The sequence below is a fragment of the Podarcis liolepis genome (assembly GCF_965112155.1).
Source record: "Podarcis liolepis genome assembly, chromosome: 6".
Taxonomy (NCBI): domain Eukaryota; kingdom Metazoa; phylum Chordata; class Lepidosauria; order Squamata; family Lacertidae; genus Podarcis; species Podarcis liolepis.
Window position 1 is genome coordinate 90,313,124 of NC_139559.1, and position 21,018 is coordinate 90,334,141.

The following is a 21,018-nucleotide window of genomic DNA, read 5'->3' on the forward strand; positions in this document are numbered from 1 at the left end:
GGAGATTCACCTCAGCTCTACTCCTGAAGTATATGAGCCAAGCAAGAAGTGTGTGCTTCTATAGTGAAATAGGCCGGCTACTTTTACATCAGACTAGTGGGGAGTGCCTGGCACTGCCCAGAATTTGTAGAAACTAAAAAAATAAAATTAAAAAAAATGTGATTTTTTCAATAGTGCAATTTGTGAGTTTGGACCTGCGACACCAAAAATGGATGAAGCCATTCCAAAGTTACATTTCGGTTCTGCTATCTTGAATCTCAATGGCACCCGGGACCCAAACCTCAATGAAAACAACCACTCCGACCCCAGGAAACCTCAAGCTGAGTTTGGAAACGCTATCTCAAGGGGCAGTCAAACCTACTGTGTGCCAATAAAGTCACACCAAAGTTGCATTTCAGAGCACCATCTTGATTCAAACTGGCACCCAGCGTCTGAGTGGGTGCAAAGTCTGCTGCCCCACCTTGGGAACTCTTGTGGTGAGTTGTTTTTTTTAATGTTATCTCAAGAGATGGTTGAACCTATGCAAAACAAACAAACAAAAAAAACCCAATTTATGCCAATGTCTGGCATTCCAATCCAAAAAGAGATTTCTCTCTTTCTCCGTGTCCTCAGAGAAGGAAATCTGATATTGCCTATAGGATGCCCTCCTGTGAGTTAGACCACAGAGCCTAGGACTTGCCGATCAGAAGGTCAGCTGTTCGAATCCCCGTGACGGGGTGAGCTCCCGTTGCTCGGTCCCTGCTCCTGCCCACCTAGCAGTTCGAAAGCACATCAAAGTGCAAGTAGATAAATAGGTACTGCTCCGGCGGGAAGGTAAACTGTGTTTCTGTGCGCTGCTCTGGTTTCGCCAGAAACGCTTACTCATGCTGGCCACATGACCCGGAAGCTGTATGCCGGCTCCCTCGGCCAATAAAGCAAGATGAGCACCGCAACCCCAGAGTCGGTCATGACTGGACCCAATGGTCAGGGGTCCTTTACCTAAGGGACCATAAGGTTAAAAGGTAAAGGACCCCAGGACGGTTAAGTCCAGTCAAAGGAGACTATGAGGTTGCGGCGCTCATCTCGCTTTCAGGCCAAAGAAGCTGGCGTTTGTCCACAGACAGTTTTCTGGGTCATGTGCCCAGCAGGACTAAACTGCTTGTGGTGCAGGCAGGACCATGACATGCGCCAGAGCGCCCGGAAACGCCGTTTACCTTCCCACCACAGCAATACCTATTTATCTACTTGCACTGGTGTGCTTTCGAACTGCTAGGTTGGCAGCAGCTGGGGCAGAGGAACGGGAGCTCACTCCGTCGAGGGGATTTGAACCGCAGACCTTCCAATCGGCAAGAGGCTCCGTGGTTTAGACCACAGGGCCATAAGATGGCAGGTTAATAGTTAATTTTTGTATGCCATATTATTGCTTCCAGAAACAAAATAGGCAGACAAAATCGTAATGAAAAGCATATATAAATGTAAGTGTCAGTCCTGCCAGTAACTATGTAATAGTCAAATTTACTGGGATAGTATTACAGTACAGTGGTACCTTGGGTTAAGAACTTAATTCGTTCTGGAGGTCCGTTCTTAACCTGAAACTGTTCTTAACCTGAAGCACCACTTAAGCTAATGGGGCCTCCTGCTGCTTCTGCGCCGCCGGAGCACAATTTCTGTTCTTATCCTGAAGCACCATTTCTAGGTTAGTGGAGTGTGTAACCCGAAGCGTATGTAACCCAAGGTACCACTGTAATGGTTTTCAGTTGATATCTCTCCCCTCCCCATATTAATTTTTTTTTTGTTTGTTTCTACAAACTGCTGATATAAAATGTGACTGCTTTTGCTGCCGCAATGTGCGAAATAGGTCAACCATTTGCTTGTTGATTTCATTTGTATCTTTAGATGTAATAAAAAAACCAGCTTCCATTCCAGCAGCAGCTGGAGCTGTAATTAGTGTATTCCAAATCTCCCTGAACACGGTTGTAAAGTAATCCATAAATAGCAAGCCTGGTGATTATATCTTTATTAGAAATGCCTCCAGAGAATTTGTTGAATCTGGCAAGGCACGTCCAAGGAATGCAAAATAAACAAAGCAAAAAACAAAATACTACTGCACCAATAAAAATGGCCTGGCCGATTAGCTCTAAATGCTTTCATAGAAGCTTTTTTTAAACTAGGAAGTATTATTAGAACACCTCAAGGAAGGAATGCTTTTTACCCACGCCTATTTTTTATGGCCAAGACCCAAACCTGCTTCAGTTTCACTTCTTTATGTTCTCTGTGGGTTATCATTTATCAAAATCCAGTCAATATTAAACATTCCAAACTCGGTTGCGTTTCAAATATATCAGCTTTGTGTGGATGATGCTAATGGTTAGAGTTAGAGTTGCAAACTTTGAAGAATTTAGATGACAGTCCTAAAGTTTGCTGTGGTGTGTGTGTGTATCTGTGTGCAATTTCACCCATCATTTCCAGTACCCTGCTGGACGCTAAACAGGTGAAGGAATCCTCTTGCTCTCTTCCATCTTTCTCTCGCTTTCTAAAAACACAATTTTCCTACCATTGTTCTCAAACTGAATGAAACAAACAGATGTCAGGGGCTGGACTGAGGAGAAATGGTGGGAACCGGCCAGTGCCAGATTTACGTATAAGCTAAACAAGCTATAGCTTAGGGCCCCACTCTCTTGGTACTCCCAAAAAAATTTAAAGAAAAAAAACATTTTCGAAATATAAGATGAAAAACAAATAAAATAAAACCTACAAACAGCAACAGTGTTTTGTGTTGTGTAGGCTCCTATTTGTTATGTGCAAATGGCTTTAGAGACCTATTAGGTCCATAAATTACCATATATCAAATATTCAACCCAAAAAAACAGCGACAATTTGTTGTTGACAAAGGACAGCTGGACATATAAAGGTCCCCATTACCTTCACAAGCTTAGGGCCTCATCAAACCTAAATCTGGCCCTGGAACTGGCCCCCCTCTTCCTGCACCTTCCAGAGAAGAGGAGGACAATATAGATTTAGAATAGTGGTTTGCAGAAGGTAATACTTCAGAGGCTGCAAAGGGGAGAAACTAGCCTTGAGAGTACTGTGGTACCTCAGGTTAAGTACTTAATTCGTTCCGGAGGTCCGTTCTTAACCTGAAGCACCACTTTAATTAATGGGGCCTCCTGCTGCTGCCGCACCGCCGGAGCACGATTTCTGTTCTCATCCTAAAGCAAAGTTCTTAACCCGACCTACTATTTCTGGGTTAGCAGAGTCTGTAACCTGAAGCGTATGTAACCTGAAGCGTATGCAACCCGAGGTGCCACTCTAATAGAACAAAAAACTCAGAGGCAGATAGTACCTTCCACTGCCTCCCGCAATTTGGTCAAACTCATGCTGGTAGCTTCGAGAACACTGTCCCACCATCTCGTCCTCTGTTGTCCCCTCCTTGTCCAGTCTAAATTTGGCAGACCTTTGCAGGTCTTAAACTAGAAAGTTTCTTTCAGCCACTAATATTTGTAGAAAGGAGGGCAGGAAAATATACGGTACATATTTTTCAGACTTGTTCACAATAGAGTATTCACTTTATATTTATTTTGAAAAAGTGCTTTTCCTATCCTTTACTTCTACGACAGCAATGTTAGGCAAGCATGGGTGGATCTCCAAATATTTTCTCTACAAAGGAGATGGCCTTCAGCTGCTGTATTTTATGGCAAAGCCAAAGGAACTTCACCATTTGCATGCATTTTAATGTCTGGGATTACTATATGTTTACAGTTGTAAAAGTCAGTTGAATTATCCACCAGTGATCAAGTACTGGCATTTCAGACGAAAGGGAAAATATTTCTCAGATGGTTCCTGGTGAACATTTGCTCTAAAATTCTTTCCAGTGTGTGTGGGTGACTTTATCCATGCAAACATAGATATAATCCCCTCTCTTCCCTGCCAAACATTGTAGGTCATGGAGCCTTTGCTTCACTTCTGCTCTACAGTCAGTCACCTGGTTGCACCTGTGGTGTTGTTTTTTTTAGGGTAAACTTTCACTAAGCTTGTGTTTTAATTCATGTTGCCTGCTTAGGGAATAATTGGAAAACACGTTATACATATAGCCTGAAAAACTACCCTGCACAGAAATGAATGTGGCTCAATTGTACAGCACATGTTTAACTCAGTTGGTTAGAGCGTGATGTTGATAATGTCAGGAGCTCATCCTACACTCGAGTAGGACCCCGGCAGAGACACACGCCCAACTGGCATGTTCTCTCCCTCCTGGTCGATCGTTCAGGAGCTTTAAAAGCTTTCTTCTGCCCAAACGTCACAGCGACCAATGCCAACAGACATCGGCACACTTAGGGATCCACAGAGTTTGCGCAGCTTGCGTAACAGCCCTCAGCAACTCAGCATTTTGACTAATCTACTTTATTTACATATAAACACACACGGAGCACTGCAACATGGCTCCCTCTCTCTCTAGCATCAGACAGCAAACACAAAAAGAACAAAGGACAATAGTCCCACTTCACAGAACACAGTAACACAAACATCCTGTCTCCGTCACTTCCCGCTCTGTGGAGTCAAAACATATACCGTCATGTGATAGACAACAATCCCATGACTGCAATCATGGAGCAGGAATTCTAACAGATAATGCCAAGGTTGCAGGTTCAATCCCTGTATGGGACAGCTGCATATTCCTGCATTGCAATGAGTTGGAATAAATGATCCTCAGGGTCCCTTCCAACGCTACAATTCTATGATTCTATGAACACATGGAAGGTCCAAACTTCAGCCCTTAGCATCTACAGGCCGGGCTGAGAATGATTCCTATTTGAAACTCTGGAGAGCTGCTGCCAGTCAGAATCGACTAGGTATAAAACCTGTGGCACACCAAATGTTGTCGGACTACAACTCCCATCATCCCAGGCTGTTGGCCATGCTTCTGGAGCTGATGGGAGTTGGAGACCATTAGCATTTGGAGTTCCCAAGCCTAGACAATACTGAAATAGATTGATCTGACTGTAAGCAACAGCATGTTTCACTCTGCAATGTCAAAGTATGTCAAACCATATGAAACACAGCACCACTAGGGTTGCCATCTTTTCTTTTAGTGGCCCAGCTCTCATGTCTTTAGCTTGTCTCATGGGGGGAAAGCGGATGAGTCTTTTCCTTAAAAAACCCAAAAACAAATGGGGAACTCACTTGCTAAATTTGAGCATCTTCTTCTTGTTGTTGTTTGGTTGTTTAGTTGTGTCCGACTCTTTGTGACCTCATGGACCAGAGCATGCCAGGCCCTCCTGTCTTCCACTGCCTCCCGCAGTTTGGTCAAACTCATACTGGTAGCTTCGAGAACACTGTCCAACCATCTCGTCCTCTGTCGTCCCCTTCTCCTTGTGCCCTCCATCTTTCCCAACATCAGGGTCTTTTCTAGGGAGTCTCCTCTTCTCATGAGGTGGCCAAAGTATTGGATCCTCAGCTTCAGGTTCTGTCCTACCAGTGAGCACTCAGGGCTGATTTCCTTCAGAATGGAGAGGTTTGATCTTAGGCTCTTCAAAAGGCACATGGGAATAACTGGTACAATGTCGGGACAGTATGTATCCCCTGATCCTGCTAAGCTGACATAGGGATGCTTATGCAACTGTTTGACTTGCACTGTATAGAAAAGCCAGGTGGGTTTACAAGCTGCAGTGTTGCTGCTAAGAAAGCTTTGCTGCAAATCCTACAATGTTTTACATCAGCCAGTGAATGAACCCAAAAGCAAGACCTCCCAGGTTGGAAAATACGTTTCCATCCTCCCAGTCTTATGATAGTTTGCAGAGAGAATAATTATTATTGTAAGGCTATTTTGGGTCTTGTGTAGTATTTGGGGGTGGGGAGTTGAAGCAACAAATAAGCGTACTTTGTTCTTACAGCAGTCACATTTCTGAGCTTAATTGCCCTAAGATAATGATCAATGCAGCTATTTCGGTTGCTTCAGTTAGATAATGTCTTAATAACGAGCTTTTCCCACTTCAAAAACGAATTCATAATAGCCTACAGCTGGCAATTTAGAAGAAGCCTCCGAGGCCAAAGGGCAGGGGTTTGAAACAGGCTGTAGCCTGTGGTTGTCATCCTAGATACCCATTATTATGTCTAGCAGAAATGCAACGTAATAAATTTGCACAATTTGTGGCATGTTACTTGCCCCCATGTTTTTGCCACCATTTGTGTGCATGCACTTTGAGTTCCCACTTTCTAGTTGAGGCTCATTGATTGTGTTTGCCCACTGTTGTCCACCGGGTCACAGCACTGGTAGGCTAGACTCCACCCCAAACCTACCCACGTGTGCACAACACACACCCCTATTTTCATTTATGGAGGTCAAGGAGGTATATGATCGACTTGTAGGTGGTTGCCTATCTACAGTCTAGGCAAAGGTAAAAGGTAAAGGACCGCTGGATGGTTAAATCCAGTCAAAGGTAAATATGGGGTTGCGGCGCTCGTCTCACTTTCAGGCCGAAGGAGCCGGCGTTTGTCCACAGACAGCTTTCCGGGTCATGTGGCCAGCAGGACTGAACCGCTTCTGGCACAACAGAAACCCCGTGACGGATCAAGCTCTGGGTCAAACTTCAACTTGAAGTGGTAGCCACTCAGGTGCTGCACATAGTCTTCAATCACAATCTTGATGGTCTCTACTGTTTCCCCACAGAAAACAAAAGTCGGTCAGTCTTTGCATTTCCTAAACAATAAAAGGGTAGAACACCCCTGGATAGTTTAGTCCAGTCAAAGGAGACTATGGGATGAAGCACTCATCTCTCTTCAGGCCGAGGGAGCCGGTGTTTGTCCACTGACAGCTTTGTGGGTCATGTGTCCACCAGGACTAAACCACTTTTGGCACTTGTGATGGAAACCAGAATGCATGGAAATGCCATTTGCCTTCCCGCTGCAGTGGTACCTATTTATCTCCTCGCACTGGCGTGCTTTCGAACTGCTAGGTTGGCAGGAGCTGGGACCGAGCAATGGGAGCTCACCTTGTTGCGCAGATTCGAACTGCCAACCTTCCGATTGGCAAGCCCAAGAGGCTCAGTGCTTTAGATCACAGCGCCACCCGCCAGACCCAGAACTACTTTGCAAGGCTGCTGCATTACATGCCTTTAGATTACACCTATTAGATCAGTGTTCCCCAACCTTGGGCCTCCAGCTGTTTTTGGACTACAATTCCCATCATCCTTGACCACTGGTCTTGCTAGCGAGGGATGATGGGAGTTGTAGTCCAAAAATAGCTGGAGGCCCAAGGTTGGGGAACACTGTATTAGATGACAGTACCAGCAACTTTAAAAAGCTAACTAATCCAGTGATTGGTTGCTGAACATAAAATCATATGTCACAGCCACTTGCAGTGTAGAAGAAATAGAAACAGAGTTCAGATTTATTCATCGTGTCCCTGCTCACAAGGAAGGAAATTTTATAAATGTACATGTACACCCATTAGATTAGTATTCATGATCCCCATCTTGGACAGTAGCTCTGACTCCAATCTAATGTGATGGCGCTAGCCAGGTTCAAAGAATCAACACTGAAAGCCATGGAAGGGCTAGATTCAGGTGCAAGCCCTAACTCTGGCCCTGCCAAGAGGACCCTGAGCAGGTATCAGTGAGACTACACCTCTGACACTCCCAAGGAACTAACCACTGCCTCCTCTAGGACCCTTTCCTGGAATATTGCTGGCACAGGCGAGGAGGAAAGAAATAATGGAGAATAGATGTAGGGCTAGACGCCAGATAAGAAGGCTGGCTTTTTAAGTTCACCTTTCTCAAGGGAAGAGAATGAGATGCGGTAATGTGAACTGAGAAGTATAGAAGGATGCATGTGGGTTTCAGGCACTGTTGGAGCAAGTTGTGTCCAGGGCTGCTGTCTACCAGCTCCATCTGGTATGCAGGCAGAGACCCTACCTGCCCGCAGACTGTCTCGCCAGAGTGGTGCATGCTCTAGTTATCTCCCGCTTGGACTACTGCAATGTGCTCTACGTGGGGCTACCTTTGAAAGTGACCTGGAAACTACAATTAATCCAGAATGCGGCAGTTAGACTGGTGACTGGGAGTGGTCGCCGAGACCATATAACACCGGTTCTGAAAGACCTACATTGGCCCCCAGTACGCTTCTGAGCGCAATTCAAAGTGTTGGTTCAAACCTTTAAAGCCCTAAACCAAGCTTCCTCAACCTCGGCCCTCCAGATGTTTTGAGACTACAGTTCCCATCATCCCTGACCACTGGTCCTGCTAGCTAGGGATCATGGGAGTTGTAGGCCAAAAACATCTGGGGGGCCAAGCTTGAGGAAGCCTGCCCTAAATGGCCTTGGCCGTTTGCTGTTGTGTTGTGTTGTGTTGCTGTTGTGTCGTGAATGTGTTTGTTGTTATGTCGCCCACAGCAAGTGTTGATAACATAAAAACATATGCACAGATCTTGAACTACTCTTCTATGCTTCTATGGGCACCCCACGCCAATTCACTTCCCAGATGCTTTTACACTAATGGCATTTTAAGAAGCAGATACACACATGATATGTGGTGTTAAAATAAATGTTTGCTATGTATAGGATGGAGCTGTGCATAATGTGGTCTTCAATGGCCCATTGGTTTTGCAGTTCTGTCATTCTGATGACCTGCGTGCCAGAAGATGCCCAGGATGTCTGCTGACCTCTCATTCACCCCTAGAGAAGGGAAACCCACCTTGGAAAACTCTACCTCCCAAAATGGCTCTTTCACAATCCATGATCTGAGCATTTCACTCCTTTTCCTAATCTTTTTTTTTCACTCTTAAAATAAATAAATAGCCTCATTACTGTTTAAAATAACACTGCGATACTGTTATGTAGCAGCAACAGACTCTGGAATGTTTGATTAATGGGGCTTGTATTCAGCGTTTAGGCACTTGTGCAAATTACAAACTTGTAACTTGACGAATTAATGATTGGCAATGTTGACGTCAATTGCTGCTTGAGAGGGTGGGGTGGGGGGGGAATCCAGCCAAGAAATGTAGTGATTCAGGCAGTAATCATGACTTGAGAAAGTAAGGGGAGTTTCTCCTCAGTCTGTAAAGTCTCTAAGAGGTGACATCCTTTCCGTGTGCTGAAACCTATCTAGGGTAGATCTAATTAGTGCACATTCCAATCAGGTGTAATCCAAACAATCCAATGTAAACAATGAAGCATTGCTGGTTCTTAAGCTGACACGCTATGGAATGTGTGTTGGCTCCTGCTCTTTGTCTTGGGCTTGCACTTCCAAGAACTGTTCCAGGGAGAACTCGGTTTTTAATGATCTGCAGGATGACTCCCATGCAACCTTTCACTAGGTCAGCTATATTTGGCTCTGCCTTGTACCAAGTTAAACCATTCAACCTCCCAGGTCACTTCCAGGTTCTCAGGGAGAAGCCGTTTTCATCAGAGCCCAGAGACGAAAGCATGAAGCTGTACTGAGGTGGCACCGGCTGTTGAAATCTCGGGCCCCTAACAATTTTGCGCAAGAAGAAGAAGAAGAAGAAGAAGAAGAAGAAGAAGAAGAAGAAGAAGAATTTATTACTTACAACCCGCCCATTTGGCTGGGCCTCCCCAGCCACTCTGGGTGGCTTCCAACAGTATATTAAAAACACAAACATTAAAAACTCCCCTAAACCACCCATGTGTCCCCCATGCTATGTCACTCCTTCCCATGACTGTTCTATAATCATTCCCTTAATAATATATCTGAAGTATATATATATCTGAAGTGTGTATCTGAAGAAGTGTGCATGCACACGAAAGCTCATACCAAGAACTAACTTAGTTGGTCTTTAAGGTGCTACTGGAAGGAATTTTTTTATTTTCCCTTAATAATATGTAAGATTTAACAAAACTGTCCCTTTTTCATCCATTTTCTTTTCTTTTTCTTTTCGGTTTGTTGAATGATTGGCACGAAAGGTGGGATGGCGTTAAAGGTACAACTTGAGCTATCGCAAACCAAAATGAGAAGAGTGTCCCTCTTTATGTGTTAAAAGACTGGTGTCAAAAGACAGAGATAATATCCATCAACTTTCAATATTTCCAGAATTGTTTTATAAAAAATATCTGCAAAGAAGCAGTGGTGCTTCCACTATTACATAGAATTCTTTAGAAATACACATATACCCAGTAAAAAAAAAAAAAGTTATCTTTCAAGGGTGAAGAACGCAATCACTTGCTACTTACGCCTGTCAAAAAACTAAATATGAAGGAGGACTTTGCAGGGCTAAGGCTGTGGTTCTGGAAGGCACCAAAATATTCTTCGAAACTCTCCCCTCCCTGCAAAACCCACTACCTCTCTTAAAAACAAGTATTGGTTCAGTGCTTCCCTTCCCAGCAAAGAAAGTCAGCATCGCCGCAGGAAATTCAATATGAAATAACCTAGTTAGAAGGTTCAACGGATTTTTTCAGTAAATGAGTAAAAGCTGACCTGCATTCACTCCATGAACACGTTGCCTCCAAAAATAATATTCCGTTACTGAAATCTCAGTTTTGTTTCCTGGCATCCCGCCGCATCAGAAGTTACCATTGCATCAGTGAGCGAAACACAGGAAACTCCGACGGTGGTTGTAGGAACAGAGTGCCACAGAATATAATGTATGATGCCTTGTTTTGTATGAAGGTGGAAAAGCTACGGTGCTTTCCTTGCTTGTAAAAAAGCTGTCCTTTAAGAAATTAACTCATCCAGATAACCTCCTTCAAAAACACTAGCCTTGGTGGGACATACCCTAGACCAGGGGTCAGCAAACCTTTTCAGCAAACCTTTTCAGTCTACTGTCCCTCAGTCCTTGCGGGGGGCTGGACTATATTTTGAAAAAAAATATGAATTCCTATGCCCCACAAATAACCCAGAGATGCATTTTAAATAGAAGCACACATTCTACTCATGTAAAAACACCAGGCAGGCCCCACAAATAACCCAGAGATACATTTTAAATAAAAGGACACATTCTACTCATGTAAAAACACGCCGATTCCCAGACCGTCCGAGGGCCGGATTTAGAAGGCAATTGGGCCAGATCCGGCCCCTGGGCCTTAGTTTGCCTACCCATGCCATAGACCAGCCTTTCTCAACCTGTGGGTCCCCAGATGTTGTTGAACTACAACTCCCATCACCCCTAGCTAGCAAGGCCAGAGCTCAGAGATGATGGGAGTTGTAGTCCAACAACATCTGGGGACCCACAGGTTGAGAACCGCTGCTACACACACATGAAAGCAGTGCTATTTTTCTAGAAAAAGAGGTGCCATAACTCACCATGAACCTTGTTCTCGTATTATAATAGCAGTGGCGCCCACCTAAGAGGTGCTGGAACTGAGTTCTGGTGTGTCCCGGCTGGGGGGAAAAAGCCCTGGATGAAAGGTAGTACAGAACTGTTTTGAATAATAATAATAATAATAATAATAATAATAATAATAATAATAATAATAATAATAATAATAATTTATTATTTATACCCCGCCCATCTGGCTGGGTTTCCCCAGCCACTCTGGGCAGCTTCCAAAAGAATATTAAAATACAATGATACATCAAACATTAAAAGCTTCCCTAAACAGGGCTGCCTTCAGATGTCTTCTAAAAGTCTGGTAGTTGTTGTTCTCTTTGACATCTAATTAAATTTAAAAAATGCTTTTGGTTTTGCTGTTTTGTAAAGGCATCCTAAGTGCTTGGACTTTGTGTGCAAGGAGGTAGACTACTCATTTTAAAAGCAAAAGCAAGAATGAACAAATTCTTGAGTTTAATGTAGATTTTACAGCGCTTTCTATTCGCTACTTGTATGAATATTTGCCTAAAGTGCATCTTGACTTTTTATTTATGCTGAATATCTCAAGCCACTCAGATAATTCAACAGTAGTATTCGCTGAACAGTTAAGGTCCAAAGAGCATGCGTTATTACCGAATTACAAAAAGCTAATGTTTCTGATACTTTCTTTTCAGGTGCACAGTAAGCCCGACAGAGCCTTTGCCGCCGGATAATCAGAATGCGAGTGTGAAACGGAGCAATGAAAATATGGCTGAAGTGGGAAGGGGCCGCTGACGACATACCTCACATAAAGGGGCAGAGATTTGTGCACTTTATTGAGGAAGACATTCGTCTTTCCATACAGCTGTCTAAATTCCACAGGTGATATTCGTGTCCCTGAGTTACACATTAATAGTTGAGAACTGATCGCCTCCCTGATATTTGCAACAGCTACAGTATTCTACACATGAGTAGTTTTAATGAATGAAGACTGCAGTGATAAACGCTTAGCTGACGCAGGCTCGGGCAGCTCCATTAAGTTTCTGTGCAAAAGTCTCCAGCAGCGTTTTCTGGGAGCCCGGCTGCAGGGAGAGAGGGGAAAACTGAGCATACCTGTTCTGGTTGGCGCATTCTGGTTTGCTCCCTCCACATATTAAGCCTCCCTGCCAGGCAATGGTTAACAGAGAGGTGCAAGGAAGCTGATGCTGAAATATAAGTCATTGCTGTTGGCATCCCAGGTGCTGCTGCAACGCTCCTACCTTTTTTAAGGCACTATGGGGTGTCTAGATTTTTTGCATCCATAGGATTATGCTGCACCAACTTGCTCTTAAAGGATGAGTGGCTGATTGGCTTGGTCTGAGGGCCATAGTTGCCCTTGGTCAGACCCATAGCTGTCAAGTGTCCCTTATTTAGAGGGAAAGTCCCTTATCCCAGCGCTGTGTCCCGCTGCTGTCCCGGATTGATGATGTCCCTTAACTTTCCCGGGTTTCAAAGGAAGCAGCTCCTCTCCCTCCCTCCCTGCCGGCCAGGGAGGAGGGAGGCTCCAACTGTGTTGCTTGGCTGCGTTGCTCACCCAATAAGGAGTCTAAGAACGACTGGGAGGTGGAGCTTGCATGCCTTGCGCCCATCAAATCGGCCGTGTTGCCTGGGGACTCGCCTTTGCTCAGCGCTTCCCAGCGGAGAGGTGACGGTGGTTTTCCTTGCTGCATCCCCTTTGCCAGGTTGCTGCGCTGTGGGAACCACCGCTTGAGGCTTCGTTTGGCTGCTGGCTGGGTTTTCTGCCTTTGGCTTGGAGGGGCTCAGAAGTTGAACATACCTGTGCTCTGAAAATCCCTTATTTTGGCTGCTGATCCCTTATTTTTGAGGCTGCTGGTCCCTTATTTTCAAATCTGTAAGTTGACAGCTATGGTCAGACCTCCAGGGGCCACATACTGATACTAGGCATGGTCACAGGGACGTGGGTGGCGCTGTGGTCTAAAACACTGAGCCTCTTGGGCTTGCCAATCAGAAGGTTGGCAGGTCGAATCCCTGCAACAGGGTGAGCTCCCGTTGCTCTGTCCCTGCTCCTGCCAATCTAGCTGTTCGAAAGCACACCAGTGCAAGTAGATAAATAGGTACTGCTATAGCAGGAAGGTAAACAGTGTTTCTGTCCGCTCTGGTTTCTGTCACGGTGTCCCATTGCACCAGAAGCGGCTCAGTCCTGCTGGCCACATGACCAGGAAAGCTGTCTGTGGACAAACGCCGGCTCCCTTGGCCTGAAAGCAAGATGAGCGCTGCAACCCAATAGTCACCTTTGACTGGACTTAACCGTCCAGGGGTCCTTTACCCTTTTTTTAAACCTATGTTCCCAGAACCAAACCAGCCAGGCACCCTCTGCTGGAGTCTCTGGATTTGTCTAACTCTCCCTGTCAAAAGGTGGAAACACCTCCTCAACCAGTTGATAAACCCCACTTCTCTCCACTGAGAGTACCATATTTTTCGCTCTATAAGACGCACCAGACCACAAGACGCACCTAGTTTTTGGAGGAGGAAAACAAGAAAAAAAAATATTCTGAATCTCAGAAGCCAAAACAGCAAGAGGGATCGCTACACAGTGAAAGCAGCAATCCCTCTTGCTGTTTTGGCTTCTGGGATAGCTGCGCAGCCTGCATTCGCTCCATAAGACGCACACACATTTTCCCTTACTTTTTAGGAGGGGAAAAGTGAGTCTTATAGAGCAAAAAATACGGTAATTATAAAGTGATTAACCACCCAGGGGTCCTTTAACTTTACCTTTAGGCACGGTCTCTCTTGCACACAGTCTTGCATGTGCACACATGAACACGCTAACACACACAAACAAAGACAAACACACATTAAAGGTGCAGTGTGCTCACTAGGATCGGATTTAAGGTGGCATGAGTGGCACAGGGAACTGAGGCGAGAGGCCATCATCATACCTGGGTGAGCCTGGATAGCTCAGGTGATTAGAGCATGGTGCTGATAACACCAAAGCCTCAATCACCAGATGGAACAGCTGCATATTCCTGCATTGCAAGGAGTTGGACTAATGATCATCAGAGTCCTGCAGAAATGACTGGCAGAATCCGAGACCAGGGAGAAGAGGCGGTGGAAGAAGAATGGAAGAAATTTAAAGACTATCTACAGAAATACTGTAAAATTAATGAATGTTAAAGGGATGTTGGACTGAAAACAAGTGGTGTTGGTTAAAAGATTAATATGAATATGTAAATATGGATTGATAATGGTGGAAAATATATATTTATTATAGGTTAAGATGTTGAGTAAGGATAAATGATAGAGGGTAAGGATTTGCTGAACTAAATATCTGAACTGGAATACAAAAAGGGAGGTGTGAGGAGGTCAAGAAACTAGTGAATGAAGTATAAGATATCAAAATACTAATTTTTTCTCTGTTTTGTTTTTTGGTGTTTTTTATTCTTTTTTCTATTCTGTTAACTGTTCTCTATTGTGTACCTCTATGTGTTTTGTTTTGTATTTTCTCATTTTTGTAGCTTTTTTTGGTTTTTGTATTCTATGTTTAAATTTTGAAGTTTTTGATTGTTTATGAAACTTTAATAAATATGACTTAAAATAATAATAATAATAATAATGATCATCAGAGTCCTTTCCAGCTCTGCAGTTCTATGTTTCTATATTTATATGCGTACATATGGAGAAGATACATTAAAAAAGCAACTGTATCAAAATGAATTATTGTGAAAATAAGAAATATTTTTCCTACTATAATAATTTCCCCTTATACAGTGGTACCTCAGGTTAAGTACTTAATTCGTTCCGGAGGTCTGTTCTTAACCTGAAACTGTTCTTAACCTGAAGCACCACTTTCGCTAATGGGGCCTCCTCCTGCCGCCGCACCGCCAGAGCACAATTTCTGTTCTCATCCTGAAGCAAAGTTCTTAACCCAAGGTACTATTTCTGGGTTAGCAGAGTCTGCAACCTGAAGTGTCTGTAACCTGAAGCATATGTAACCCGAGGTACCACTGTCTAATGCATTTTTGTATTTTATTTTCACCAACATACGCATTGTTTCTCACAATGTGCACATTTTTTAAAATAATATTTTTATTGTTTTCTGTTTTGTAATATTTAAATACATCCTTATTGTTATCTTATTTTTTTTTGCTCGTGTGAGCTAATGGACTTCCCTCCCTCCCGCCTCATGGTTTTCATATTTCATTTCGATGTCATAGCATTTGTACCTCTTCCAATTTTACATTTCACTCATTTCTGTTATCACAAGTTTTAAATAAATATAAAAAGGCAATAATCTTTAATTTTACAAGTCTTTTTAAATCAACCCTGCTAGTGTTGTTAACTGTTTACAATTGTCCTTCAAATATTATGTGCACGTTTGGGGGGGGGGTGTTGGAGCACTGATTTGCAAAATTCATAAAGCGCAAATTTCAAAGAATAGCTGCATGTCCGCATATTGATTCAGGAAGTACAAATTAGATTGGTTCACTGTAGCTGCCTTTCTCTTTCATATTTCTATTAGTGTGCTCTGCTAGTCACAACCTGACTACTGCCAATTTAAGGGGTAAATAAGGGGTAAGTATGGAAGTGAAAGTTGGACCATAAAGAAGGCTGGTCACCAAAGAATTGATGCTTTTAAATTATGGTGCTGGAGGAGACTCTTGAGAGTCCCATGGACTGCAAGAAGATCAAACCTATCCATTCTTAAGGAAATCAGCCCTGAGTGCTCACGGGAAGGACAGATCTTGAAGCTGAGGCTCCAATACTTTGGCCACCTCATGAGAAGAGAAGACTCCCTGGAAAGGACCCTGATGTTGGGAAAGATGGAGGGCACAAGGAGAAGGGGACGACAGAGGATGAGATGGTTGGACAGTGTTCTCGAAGCTACCAGCATGAGTTTGACCAAACTGCGGGAGGCAGTGGAAGACAGGAGTGCCTGGTGTGCTGTGGTCCATGGGGTCACAAAGAGTCGGACACGACTAAACAACAACAACAACAAGGACTGACACATAGGGCAAAGCAGCATGGAGGCACAGGTATAGAGCATCGTCTGTTTGTACCGGGTATCTGCTCCATAAATGGCTGTTTCAACTGGAAGCCAGAAGGGGGCTAAATGTCATTCTTAGCTCTTTGCGTGCAATTTACTGGCCACGGGGTAATTATGTCATGACACCAACATACAGGAGATTCCTCTGTGGCTACTATGCCCCCAGATTACCCTTAGAATAGACCTTGAGTCATGTTTGATATATCCCCGGTGGTCTAGGAGAAGAGAAATCTCACAGCCATATATAGCAACTAAAGACATTATTTTGTAACGCCGCTAATGTTTGCTCATCCTTTGAAGTTTCATAATCAAAGGTTATCCTCTTGGCTGTTGTTTCAATGGAATACCTGTTCAAATCACCTAGAAAAAGGCTGTGTTAAGTCTTAAGTCCCTATAAAAACCACAAACCACCAATATGACATTTCCCTTGTAATATCTTTAAGCTTTTGCACTCTGACACAGATGGGTTAAAGCAGTGGTTGATTGCCCAGAATGTTGATTTTCTGGGGTTTTATTTTTTTTAAGCAGTGGCTATACAGTAGTACCTCGGGTTACATATGCTTCAGGTTACATACGCTTCAGGTTACAGACTCTGCTAACCCAGAAATAGTGCTTCAGGTTAAGAACTTTGCTTCAGGAGAAGAACAGAAATCGGGCTCCGGCGGCGTGGCGGCAGCAGGAGGCCCCATTAGCTAAAGTGGTGCTATGATGAGAGAGTCAATAGATAAGATCATTAAAAGCAACAGTGAAATTAAGAAATGTAAATTAAGTGAAAAAACTGGAAAGTTTTCAGATGTGGTTGATGGAAGTCCAAAAAAACTGTATAAGATGTAGCCTATGTTGAATGACTATTGAAAATGATATATTAAAAAATGAATTAATATATATATATAATAATAATAATAATAATAATAATAATAATAATAATAATAATAAAAGTTATTTTCCCCTGACTATCTAGAGATGCCAGGGATTGAACCTGGAACCTTTTGCATGCGAAGCAAATTCTCTGCCTCTGAGCTACGGCTCTTCTAATAACAGGCCAGCACAACTTTTGATTCATCAAGCCCAATGCAACCCACTGAACCTGTAGGGTGGACTACCAGGATCTCCACCACCTTGTGTGGCATTGCAGAATCATAGAGTTGCCAAGCACTTGGGAAGCTACATTGCTTGACTAGTTGGGTGCATTGTGCTTGGTGAGCAGACCTGGTCTAGTACAACTTGCCCATGAAACCAGGGCCCTGCAGGATCTGATTTCTTTCTGCAGGGCCTGTAAGACAGAGTTGTTCCGCCTGGCCTTTGGCCTGGAGCCAATTTGATTCCCTCCCCCTCTTTCTTTTTTCTTTTTCCTTTCTCCTCCTGTGATGAGGCTGCATTTTAATATTTTAATGTTTCAATATTTTAAAGTTGTATTTTAATCTTGTTTTTAAGTTGTATTCATTCAACTTGTTTTTATTATTGCTTGTTAGCCGCCCTGAGCCCGGACTTGGCTGGGGAGGGCGGGGTAATAATAATAATAATAATAATAATAATAATAATAATGTTCTAACATCACAGTTCTGGGTGTTTCCCTGCTTCTACTACCAGTAGTTGGTACTCTCAATGTAGTGATGTCCAGGAAGCTGAATGTCAAGACAAATACAAGTTCTAGTGCAGAAGTGGAGAAATCCAGCATGGTTTTGTTGACTTCTGAAGAAATATAGGTCATCTAGGGCCACTTTATGCCTTACGTGAGTAGTGCAGAAGGCTTACTTCCGGGTCAGCGCCATCGACTAATGGCGGACTCCCTCCGAGCTCCGGAGGGAATCAGCTCCGTAGAAGACGGGTCTTGCTGCGGCGACGACACGGGGACCCTCAGAAACCACAGGCGCTGTAGCCTGTGGACTTGGTGACTTGGCGGGCACCATTTGCGCCCCCCAACCGCGAAGGAGCCTTTTTAAAGGCTGCGGAGCGGGGGACGGGGAGTGGCGTGGTGCTGAGAGTAGACCGCTTCTCCTACGGAGCGAAGCCGCATGCCATGGCCAGAGAGCGCTGACTTCTTTCTTTGAACATTTGGACTTTAAAAGTAACAACCCGTGAGTAGTACAGAAATTGGAACTAAAAATCTTTTTTTCTGAATTAGGCACGATCGGGGGAGGTGCTAAAAGGAAGTCCGTCTCCCCGTCTTGTAGATAAATTAAAGCAAGAATTAGATAACTAAGGTCGAGAGAACATTCTTCTCTTTATTGGATAAAAGCTACGAATTTCACGACTTGGCAGTATAAGTAATTTTGCTGGAGGATAAGAGTCGATTTTAAGAGCTGAAGTGCAACCCCCCGGGACCCGGGAGCGATCCGCGAGAGAGCCTGTTGAGGAGACATAAAGAGTTTGACAGCTGTCAAATTAGCTGTCAAAGTTGGAAAAAAAGAAAATTTGGCTTCTGTTATCTTTGCTGGTTATTTTTGTTACAATTTGATTTTAAACTGTTGAAAACAAAGAAGAATAGAAACAAATTAACAAATTAACTTGACTGTTGGATTGGAGTTGGAAGGAATATTAAGTAACCAGAATCCCTCTAGAGGGGGTTCTGAGTCATTACAATGGCTGCAGGTGGAAAAATACAGGCTGAGCTGGACAGAATGTTTTTTCTCTTGGGAAAGTTACAAGGTCAGAGTGAAGCTTTGGCTACAAATGCTACAACTTTGAATTTAAAAGTAAACAAACTTGCTGAAGTTTCAAGGACTTGACTAAAGAAACCTATGCAGCTGAACAAGAAGAGATATGTGCTGTTTCAGAGGAGTGGGAAGGAGGAGCTGAAATGCCGCAGACAACAAAGGAGAGCCAGAGGCCTGTTAAGATGGATACAAAGAAAAACAAGACCTGGATGATGAGAATTTGGTTTGAATCGGAGAATGAAGAAGGGAGGGATCTCCCTATGGGGAGATCTGAAGACCTGTGGATTACAAATCTGATCAAGGTGAAAGTTGGAGCTTTTGGGACATCTGGGACATTTGGACTTAAAAGGAATAAGAAACAAGATTTGGGCTCCACTTTTGAATATGGAGGTCTGGTCGGAAGAAGCATAGACCCTATTGGGACAGAGCTTCTCCGAGACTTGATGTTTAATATAAAGGACTACCAAAAAAACCGGCAGAGAGGGACTGAGAGAGATTTGAGGGCCTCGGACGTGAGATCTCCAGGCTGATAGTTGATAGACTGATGGACATTTTTTGGGGATCGAAACTGGGAAGGGGGGGTGAGAGTTTTGGAATCCAAAGGGTGTATAATTATATGTTGTCTCTTTGTTTTTTTTGTTTTGTAATTAATATAAAATTGGGAAATTTGTGGAAGGGAATTTGGGTCGACCATAGAAAAGGGTGTAAAGAATGAGTATTCTTGTTTAAATTGAGGTCTATAAGTTAAAATTGGTTAATTAAGATGAATTAAGTATAATAATAATAAGGCAGAAGTTGGGGACAAGAACTTGCTGAGCTAACTATTGGAATTGGAATACAAAAGGGGAGGTGTGGGGAAGTCAGGGAAAGATGTTAAGAAAATAAGGATCCGAAACTATACTTGTTATTTGTGTTGTGTTTGTTTGTGTTTTTGTGTTTGTTTAAAAATTTGTGAAACTTTAATAAAAATGTATATATATATATAAAAAGAGTAGTGCAGAAGGCTTACCGCTGTGACCTTTTTCTGTGCCCTCACCGTAACATCTGGAAGATGACGAAATGACTCCTTCTCACCCAGTTGCCACCTGTCTGTATGGAAGGTGCCTACATGAGTGGCTCCAGCCATGTGGCTATGGACCTTCAAACATTAGTTTAGTGGTGTGGGACAAACCTACAGGAAAGCAGGTCTTGCACTGCTATGGTGATATATGAAGGGGCCCTTGGGTTGTTAAGAAATAGGAGTGGTTCATTGTAATTAAGAAAGGAGCATTTAGCAGCCATAGAAAGGGTTAATGGATGGAGTCATTACATGTTGTGGTTAGTCACTCAGTCGTGTCCGACTCTTCGTGACCCCATGGACCAGAGCACGCCAGGCACTCCTGTCTTCCACTGCCTCCCACAGTTTGGTCAAACTCATGCTGGTAGCTTCGAGAACACTATCCAGCCATCTCGTCCTCTGTCGTCCCCTTCTCCTTGTGCCCTCCATCTTTCCCAACATCAGGGTCTTTTCCAGGGAGTCTTCTCTTCTCATGAGGTGGCCAAAGTATTGGAGCCTCAGCTTCACGGTCTGTGCTTCCAGTGAGCACTCAGGGCTGATTTCCTTAAGAATGGATAGGTTTGATCTTCTTGCAGTCCATGGGACTCTCAAGAGTCTCCTCCAGCACCATAATTCAAAAGCATCAATTCTTCGGCGATCAGCCTTCTTTATGGTCCAGCTCTCACTTCCATACATCACTACTGGGGAAACCATAGCTTTAACTATATGGACCTTTGTTGGCAAGGTGATGTCTCTGCTTTTTAAGATGCTGTCTAGGTTTGTCATTGCTTTTCTCCCAAGAAGCAGGCGTCATTTAATTTTTGGCTGCTGCCACCATCTGCAGTGATCATGGAGCCCAAGAAAGTAAAATCTCTCACTGCTTCCATTTCTTTTCTCCATTTAGCAGCCATATAAAGGGTTAATGGATGGAGTCATTACATAGTTGTATTTTTTTTAAAAAAAGTAGTCCTAAGGAAATTTTGTAAGTCCCTTTGTTTGAGTCACATTGTTGCTAGCCTGAGCAAACCACTAAGATTATACAAACCGGTATAATCCTGACTGCATGG

General features: G+C 43.5%; 1 long non-coding RNA gene across 1 annotated transcript in view; it reads right to left on the bottom strand.

Annotated features, from left to right (window-relative positions):
* LOC310708496 overlaps window positions 1-21,018 on the bottom strand; it is a 46,087-nt gene that overhangs the window by 16,285 nt on the left and 8,784 nt on the right. The window lies entirely within an intron of this gene.